General features: G+C 45.9%; 1 protein-coding gene across 1 annotated transcript in view; it reads left to right on the plus strand.

Moving 5' to 3' along the window:
• Positions 1–8,988, plus strand: part of LOC135226972 (mannose-P-dolichol utilization defect 1 protein homolog) — a 116,297-nt gene that overhangs the window by 90,550 nt on the left and 16,759 nt on the right. The window lies entirely within an intron of this gene.

Raw genomic sequence — 8,988 nt, forward strand, 5'->3', positions numbered from 1 at the left:
AATTTCTATCGGACTTCGGAGAAATACAGCTATATATATATCTGCCAGGTAAGTATGAACAAACTTTATTGTATTTTAACAATATCATATTCTTCAAGGAGACATGCCTTCAATTCCGCGAAAGTGATGTGGTCCATGACGGAGTTAGACCACTTCGTTAAAGGGATATTTCGATCTTTCGAAGTATTCAGCTTCTTGGACTGGGCCCTGGGAGCGCTGGCCAGGAAAGCAGAACACATACAGGCCACAGAAATGGAGGATTTAACTAGTATTATGGCCTGTATGGATAAGGCACTGAGGGATGGAGCGAACGAGATGGCTTTCCTGTTTACGGCGGGGATTTTGAAGAAAAGAGCGCTGTTATGCTCCTTCGCCACCAAAGGAGTTACGATCACGCAGAAGGCGGAACTCCTTTATGCCCCTTTCTCGGAACATCTTTTTCCGCAATCACTGGTTAGGGATATTACTCATTCCCTAACGCAGAAGGCCACCCAAGATCTTCTAACTCGCTCCGTAAGAAAGGGTCTACTGGGCAGTCAGGCATCAACAAAGAGAGAGGAAAAGAAGGTTTTGCTGCCCTTTCGAGGTAGGGCTCTGACCAGAACAGATTTCAGAGGAAGAAGACAGGAGACAGGCGGACGGACAAGCAGGAGATTGTTTAGATCCCGTGCTAGAAAATGAGTCACAAGTCCTCCAGTCAGCAGTAGGAGCAAGGCTGTCAAGTTTTTGGCAGACTTGGAAAAGGAGGGGGGCGGACACCTGGTCCCTCTCAGTCGTCAGGGAGGGTTACAAGATCCCCGCCTCTTTCGAGAACACCAAGAGCCTTAGTGGCTCAATACTCGGACGCTGCGAAACAAGAGGCCCCTCCTCCTAGATCTAGTATACCAGATGCTAGAAAGGGAGCCATAGAACCTGTACTGGAACTAGAATCCCCAGGCTTTTACAATCGCCTGTTTCTAGTACCCAAGAACTCGGGGGGATGGAGACCCGTTCTAGATGTCAGCGCACTGAACGTCTTTGTAGAGAAGACAAAATTTACTATGGAAACAACTCAGTCTGTGCTGGCAGCAGTCCGTCCAGGGGACTGGATGGTGTCCCTGGATTTGCAAGACGCCTATTTTCATATCCCCATCCACCCGACTTCAAGGAAATTTCTAAGATTCGTGGTTCAGAACAGGTGTTTCCAGTTCAGAGCCCTTTGTTTCGGCCTCATTACAGCCCCTCAAGTCTTCACCAGGGTAATGTCGAACGTAGCGGCTTGGCTTCATCAAGAAGGGATAAGGGTATCCCTATACCTAGACGACTGGCTGATAAGGTCACAATCGAAGAACAAGTGTCTGGAGGACTTAAGAAAGACGTTTCTGATGACCCAGGAACTGGGACCCATCATCAACAAGGATAAGTCCCAGATCGAACCGAGTCAGACAATTCTCTATTTGGGGATAGTTCTGGACTCCGCTCGTTTTCGGGCTTTTCCCTCTCAAGAGAGGCAGAACAAGTGCCTCGAGAAAGTGCAGCAATTCCTAGGGAGAGAGAAGTGCTTGGCGAAGGAGTGGATGAGTTTGCTGGGCACCCTCTCCTCGCTTGAACAGTTTGTCTCCCTGGGAAGGTTGCACCTCAGACCTCTGCAACACTTCCTTTCAAGAGTATGGGACAGGAGAAATCAGGAGGATCCTTTTTCTTTTCCCATTCCAGCAGACGTCAAAAGACAGTTTTTGAGTTGGTGGCTGGATCCCGCAAAATTGGGGAAGGAATATCCCTGTACAAGAAGAACCCAGACCTAGTGTTGTTCTCAGATGCTTCGGAGTTCAGGTTGGGGAGCAAACACTGGGGAGCAAGGAGGCATCGGGCTCTTGGGAAGTGCAACAGAAAGGATGGCACATCAACAGGAAAGAATTGATGGCCATCCTATTAGGTTTAAAAGCCTTCAAAGAAGCGGTCTCGGGGAAGGTAATAGAGGTCAACTCGGACAACACCACAGCCCTGGCATATATAAGAAAGCAAGGAGGAACTCATTCTCTGTCCCTATACGAAGCAGCAAGGGAGCTCCTTCTATGGACGAAGGAGAATGGGATAAATCTTTTAACGAGATTTGTACAGGGACAGAAGAATGTGAGGGCAGACATGCTCAGCAGGAAAGGGCAAGTTCTTCCAACAAGTGGACCAACGATCTTCAAGTTGCCAGGAACTGTGGTGGAAGTTATGGGGGAGGCCATCGTAGATCTCTTCGCCTCCAACCAGAACAAGAGAATCCCCAACTACTGCTCCCTGGTACCGGACAAGGAAGCAATAGCATGGACGCCTTCTTGATGGACTGGACAGGGATGGATACTTATGCGTTTTCCCCCACCCCCGGAACAAGCATCATCAATCTGGTCATCAAGAAGTTTGCCCTTCTCGAAACAAAAAGGGAGAATGACCCTGATAGCGCCTTTTTGGCCAGCAAGAGAATGGTTCACAGAGGTAGTGGAGATGCTAGTGGACTTTCCAAGAAGCCTTCCTCCAAGTCCAAAGCTTCTCAAACAGCCCCACTTCGAGAGGTATCATCAAAACCCCCTCGTGCTACAGCTGACTGCATTCAGACTATCGAGAAGCTTGTCAGAGCGAAAGGCTTTTCTGAGCAAGCAGCTAGAGCTATCGCAAGAGCGAGGAGGATATCTTCTCAGAGAGTCTACCAATCGAACTGGGAAGTTTTTAGATCTTGGTGTAAACGACACAAAGTGTCCCTCAACCACTACCTCTGTGAGTCAGATTGCTGATTTTCATCTGTTTCTCAGACGAATCTAAGCTGGCCGTATCCACGATAAAAGGATACAAAAGCATGCTTTCAGCAGTCTTTAAGCATAGAGGCATGGAGCTATCACAAAATACGGATTTGAAGGATCTCTTGAAGTTGTTTGAAACGACTAAACACACGATAAGACCCCCGGCTTGGAATTTGGATGTGGTTTTGAAGTTCTTATGCGGTAGGAAGTTCGAACCCATCTCGCAATCGACCCTTAGAGATTTGACTAAGAAAACGTTATTTTCTGATGGCTCTCGCCACAGCAAAAACAAAAAGGGTAGCGAGAGATTCAGGCGATGGAGAAGCACGTAGGCTTCAGTCAAGACGGAGCTGTATGTTCTTTAAGGCTCGACTTCCTCGCTAAGAATGAGAACCCATCCAAACCCTGGCCGAGGACATTTGAGGTTCCTAACCTCACAAACTTGGTGGGTCAAGAGGAGGAGAGACTCCTCTGCCCAGTTAGAGCTCTCAGGACATATTTGTCACGGACCAAGAATTTAAGAGGACCATCCAGTGCTTTATGGTGTTCCGTTAAAGATCCTCAAAGGCCCCTCTCGAAGAATGCATTGTCATTCTTCGTGAGGGAAACAATTAGAGAAAGCTCAAAAACCTCTTATGTGGAGGAGGAGAACTCTGGTCTCTTAAAAGTGAAAAGGCCCATGAGGTGAGGGCTATTTCAACGTCATTGGCATGCCAGAAGAACATGTCAGTTAGACAAATAATGGACTCGACATTTTGGAGGAGCAACTCTGTATTCGCTTCTCATTACCTCAGAGAGGTAAGAGTAGACTACGAGAAGTGTTACTCTTTGGGCCTATACGTAGCTACGTCTTCGTTATTGGGTGAAGGAGTTACTACCTCCCTTCAACCTTAACTTTAGTATGACACCTTTATTGGGGTTTGTGTTTTTATGGTTGTCTGAGGAGTGGTCTGGTTGAGATGGCACCCTCAGTCTAGCTAGGTGGTTAGGTTGAGTAAGGTTGCAGTTAATTAAAAGGGGAATAGGTAGTGCAAAAGTCTAGTCACGTTGTTGGTCTCGCCCCGTTTGACAGACTCTATTGAGTGGTTTCAGCATAGCAGGTCTCATCCTGGCTGGCGCTCCTAAGGGAAAGCGACTCAAGAGGCAGGAACTTTTGAAGTCAGCTACCTTAGCAGGTAAGGAATCAAGGTTATAACCTACAACTTTTAGTTGTTTCCCCAACGATGTTGGCTGTCATTCACCCACCTCCAAATGTGTGAATCAGCTATATATATATAACTGCCAGGTAAGTTCTATTCATAAAAATTAAGTATTTATGATAAAACAAAGTTTTATGACTACTTATCTGTCAGTTATATATATATTTTAAGGCCCACCCACCTCCCCTCAGGAGACAGGTCGGGCAAGAGATGATCTGAGGAATAGAAAATGGGAATGGTTCCAAGTACCACCCTGTAAGGGTTGTTAACCACCTAACCGGACACCTACCACTCGGCGGTTGCCGCGAGTTTTGAAAAATCTGCCGGACCGATAGAGACTATAGCTATATATATATAACTGCCAGGTAAGTATTTATAAAACTTTGTTTCATACAATCAACTTACCTGTCAGATATATACATAGCTAAGACTCCGTCGTCCCCGACAGAAATTCAAATTTCGCGCCACTCGCTACAGGTAGGTCAGGTGATCTACCGGCCTGGCCTGTGCGGCAGGACTAGGAACCATTCCCGTTTTCTATCATATTTTCTCTGTCGCCGGTGGTATCAACATTGTTGTTATTACCTCCTGACTTAGATTCTTATTTCATCCTTTGATCTTCGTTTCTCGGCTTTTTGGTGACTTATCTGGATCGTGTTTTTGGCATTCGCTACTGTGGACTGATTTTGGACTTGCTTTTTGATTTTTCTCAGTATGTCTGATTCAAATGTGAGTATGAGAATGTGTGTGAATGTAGGCTGCAGGGTGAGGATACCGAAGGCTTCGGTTGATCCTCACACTGTATGTCGTAAATGTAGGGGGTTTCAGTGTTCTTCTACTAATACCTGTCATGAATGTGAGGGATTAAATGCAGAAGAATGGAAGACTTTAACTTCTTATTTGAAGAAGTTAGAGAGGGATAGGGTTAGACGTCTGAAAGGTGTGAGTACAAGGCCTATTGAGCCTTTTATTGATCCTATTTCTAATCCTGGTGAGTTGGATTCTCCCTATATGTCAACTTCACAAGCTTTACTTTCTGAATCGGCCTCGGAAATCGCCGATCTGAAGGCTACGATTCATCAGATGAAGTCCAAAATGGCGGACTTACAAGGTAAGGCTAGTGAAAGTGAACGGTACAGTGAAGTGAGTTCTCCCAGTGTTGTGGAGGGGGCGTTTGATCGTCCCTGCGACGCTCCCAGGCCTAGACCTCTTCCAAGCTCCCATGCCCAGAGGAGAAGGAAAGTCGAAAGCCTTAAGGAGGTCGTGGGGGAATCCCCAACGGTCAGACGTCCCTTCAGCAGGCTCCTGTTTCGATGCAGGCTGCTCAGGGACGCGTTAGAAAAAGCGTCCCTGAGCGAGAGCGAGAGTGTTTCTCATCCTCTCCATCACCTAAACGGGTGGAAGGATTCGGATCTCTCTAGGCCTCTGAAACGGCATTTGAGAGAACCTGAATGGGATTTGAGCCCGGAGCGCTTCTCTGATGAAGCTCCCTTGTCTATTAAAAAGGCGACCAAGGGGTGGCGTCAGCGTCACCCTACGTGGACGTAGCAGAACGATTTCCTGCTACTTCTCCCCCGATTGAAGATGACGTGGGAGAAGCTTCAAGGAAGATTCTCATGGCAGTACAGGAACAACTAGCCTCTTTGGTCGGAGTGTTAGCGAGGGATCCTCCTCGTAAGAAGGACGTTTCGCTTCCAATCAAGAAGACTCGTCCTCTCTCCCCTGCAAATCGAGAGGCGTCCTGCAGACGTGAAGCTTCCAAGCATACCGCAGAGGTTTCGGTTTCGAGATCGAGATCGAGGGAACCTTACGGCAGAGACGTAACGCCAGATAGACGTGAAGCGTCATTCAGAGCGTCTTATAAGGGCGAGGCTCCAACCAAGGTATTGGCGCCAGTTAGGACGCCAGTTGAAAGCGAGGCGTCTTCCAGGCGCGAGGCGTCAGCCAGGACGCTTGGCGGACGAGAAGCGTCATCCAAGCGGGAGGCGTCATCCTTTTATGGAGAGAAACCTAGACTGTTGGCGCCTACCAAGAAGGAAGCTTCTATTAAAGCTTTGAAGAGGAAGGAATATCATTCCCTTAGTCCCTCTCCTATCAGGAGTTTGTCTCCCCCAGAGGAAAGACGTCCTGATTTGTTAGCGGAGACTCATCTAGACCCCGAGTTAGAAGTAAACTCGGAAGACGAGTATCAGGGAAGAGAAGGACTATCGAACTATAAAGTTTTGACAGCCTTGCTTCTAGAAGAGTATGGAGATGACTTGACCCCTGCCGCTCCTCCTTCTCCGCGCTCTTTTCTCGAGCGCAAAGACGAAGAAGTCTTCATCTTTTCTTAGAATGAAGCCCGCCATTTCGATGAAGAGGGGCATGGTCAGAACGGTCTTCTGCATGCCCCCACGAGACGCAGCTGGCAAACGAGACATTTGGTATCAGACGGGAGAGAATATGGCATTTCTCTTCCGTCTTCGACAGAAGCAGACTTTTCGACCTTAGTCGACGCTTCACGAAGACAAAGTTTGAACTCTGCCCGTATAACTTGGGGCATTTCAGAACTGGATCATCTCCTCAAGGGACTCTTCCATGTATTAGAAGTTTTCAACTTCTTAGATTGGTCCCTTGGGGTGATGTCCAAGAAAGCCCATGATTCTGAAGGACTCGAACCAGAAGTCCTTCTGTGTATTTTGTCTTGTATAGACAAAGCGGTACAGGATGGCTCGATTGAGATCTCTTTATTTGGAGCAGGTCTTCTTAAGAAGAGGACAGTCTATAGTGCCTTTTTGACGAAAGCGGTCTCCCACTCTCAAAAGGCACCGCTACTGTACTCTCCATTGTCAGAATTTTTGTTCCCTTCTCAGTTAGTGAAGGACATTTCTCGTTCATTAACTGAGAAGGCGACTCAAGACCTTCTTACTCAGTCAGCAAGGAAAAAGAAACCTGCTATTGCGACGGAAAAGAAAGGACCGAGTACATCGGTTCAGCCCTTTCGAGGTGGCCCTACCTCCAGAGCTCACTCAAGAAGGAAGGCTCCTGAGAAGAGAGGTAGGGCCGGCTGTTCATCCCTCCTAACTGGAACCTGGACGTGGTACTCAAGTTCCTGTCGTCCGAAAGGTTCGAACCTCCTCATCTGGCGTCGTTTCGGGACATTACTAGGAAATGCCAATTCCTATTATCTAGCTACGGCAAAGAGAGTTAGTGAATTACATGCTCTGGAGGATAAAGTAGGATTCAAGGGAGACTCAGCTATTTGCTCGTTTAAAACCCTGTTTTTAGCTAAAAACGAGAATCCCACGAATCCCTGGTCTAAGTCATTTGAAGTTAAAGGCTTATCGAGTCTCGTAGGCAGAGAAGAAGAGAAGTCTCTATGTCCTGTAAGAGCTCTAAAATTCGACCTTCAGAGAAAACACCAGATGGGAGGCTCTAGACAGGGTCTTTGGTGCTCGGTAAAAAGAAAAGAACCCCACAAGACTGATGTCTAAGAATGCATCTTGCATTCTTTGTGAGGAAACGTCATTACAGACGCGCATAAGATCTGTCCTGACGAAGAGTTCCGACTGTTGAGAGTGAAAGCTCATGAAGTGAGAGCAGTAGCGACGTCTCTCTCGTTTCAAAAGAATATGTCACTTAAAAACATCATAGATACGACATTTTGGAGATGCAACTAAGTATTTGCATCTCATTACTTGAAAGACGTTCGTGTGACCTATGAGAAATGTTTTTCTCTGGGTCCTTTCGTATCGGCGGATACGATCCTGGGTATGGGAGCCAACACCAATCCTTAAGTATATACTTACCTTCTTTTTAGATATATTCTAGAGTCTCTTCTAACAAAAAGGACTTGGTGCTGCACGGGTGGCCGTCTCTGTTGTTCAGTAAGAAACTCTTGTGATATCTAATTAGATGAGTATAAAATATTTTTTTGAAAATTATGTATGTGTGCGTATTGTGCTTTTTGAGTTTGGTTGTTTGTGAAGAGTCGGGGGATAACTCGGAACAATCTTTATTTCTAACATGTGGTTAGGATCAGGTGGTCGGATTGGTTGTATGCTCCTTCATAAGGTGTATTGTCATATAAGTGGATCAGCACCCATTGACAAAGTCCTTTCAGGCTCTGCTGAGTAAGCGGATAAGACCCCATCGGCAGACCCACAAGAACTCTTGGCCATAGATCATATATCTCGCTAAAAGTTTCTTGAGGTGAGCAGAACTACTGGGCAAACACCACACGAAGTCTACCACCTATCAGGTAGGAACCAAGGTTTTATTTATACCTACAACATATGTTGTTTACCTGTCTATTCCATAAGTAGCTGTCTCTTACCCTCTACCAAAGGGTGCCAATCAGCTATGTATATATCTGACAGGTAAGTTGATTGTATGAAAATGATATTGTTATGATACAATAAAGTTTCATACATACTTACCTGGCAGATATATACGATTAATGGCCCACCCAGCCTCCCCGCAGGAGACAGGTGGAAGAGAGAAAATATGATAGAAAACGGGAATGGTTCCTAGTCCTGCCGCCCAGGGCAGGCCGGTAGATCACCTGAACTACCTGTAGCGAGTGGCACGAAATTTGAATTTCTGTCGGGGACGATGGAGTCTTAGCTATGTATATATCTGCCAGGTAAGTATGTATGAAACTTTATTGTATCATAACAATATCATTTTTATCATAAATACTTCATTTTATTCATTTCACTAGTCATTTAGTCATTGTTTTCTGTATGTAAAATTGTGTTTATTCCCTGTAAAATGTATTTTTGGGTGTCTGGAATGCATTAATTATTGTTTCAGATTTCGTACATTTCGGACTTCATGGGATGTTCTGGAACAGGTTATGTTTAAAAACCAAGATTCCACTGTACAATTTTTTTTGTTTATTGTCAGTTTTGAGAAATCAAAATGTGATATCACCAAATTCTAGGAGAGCATTATAATGGAGTAGATCTTGTGGATAACTTAGAGCATACCCACTCCATCTGCTTTTGGATGAAGCTGGCTAGAACTGAATTGGGAATGCATTC

Source organism: Macrobrachium nipponense, chromosome 15 (genome assembly GCF_015104395.2).
Source record: "Macrobrachium nipponense isolate FS-2020 chromosome 15, ASM1510439v2, whole genome shotgun sequence".
NCBI classification, from domain to species: Eukaryota; Metazoa; Arthropoda; class Malacostraca; order Decapoda; family Palaemonidae; genus Macrobrachium; species Macrobrachium nipponense.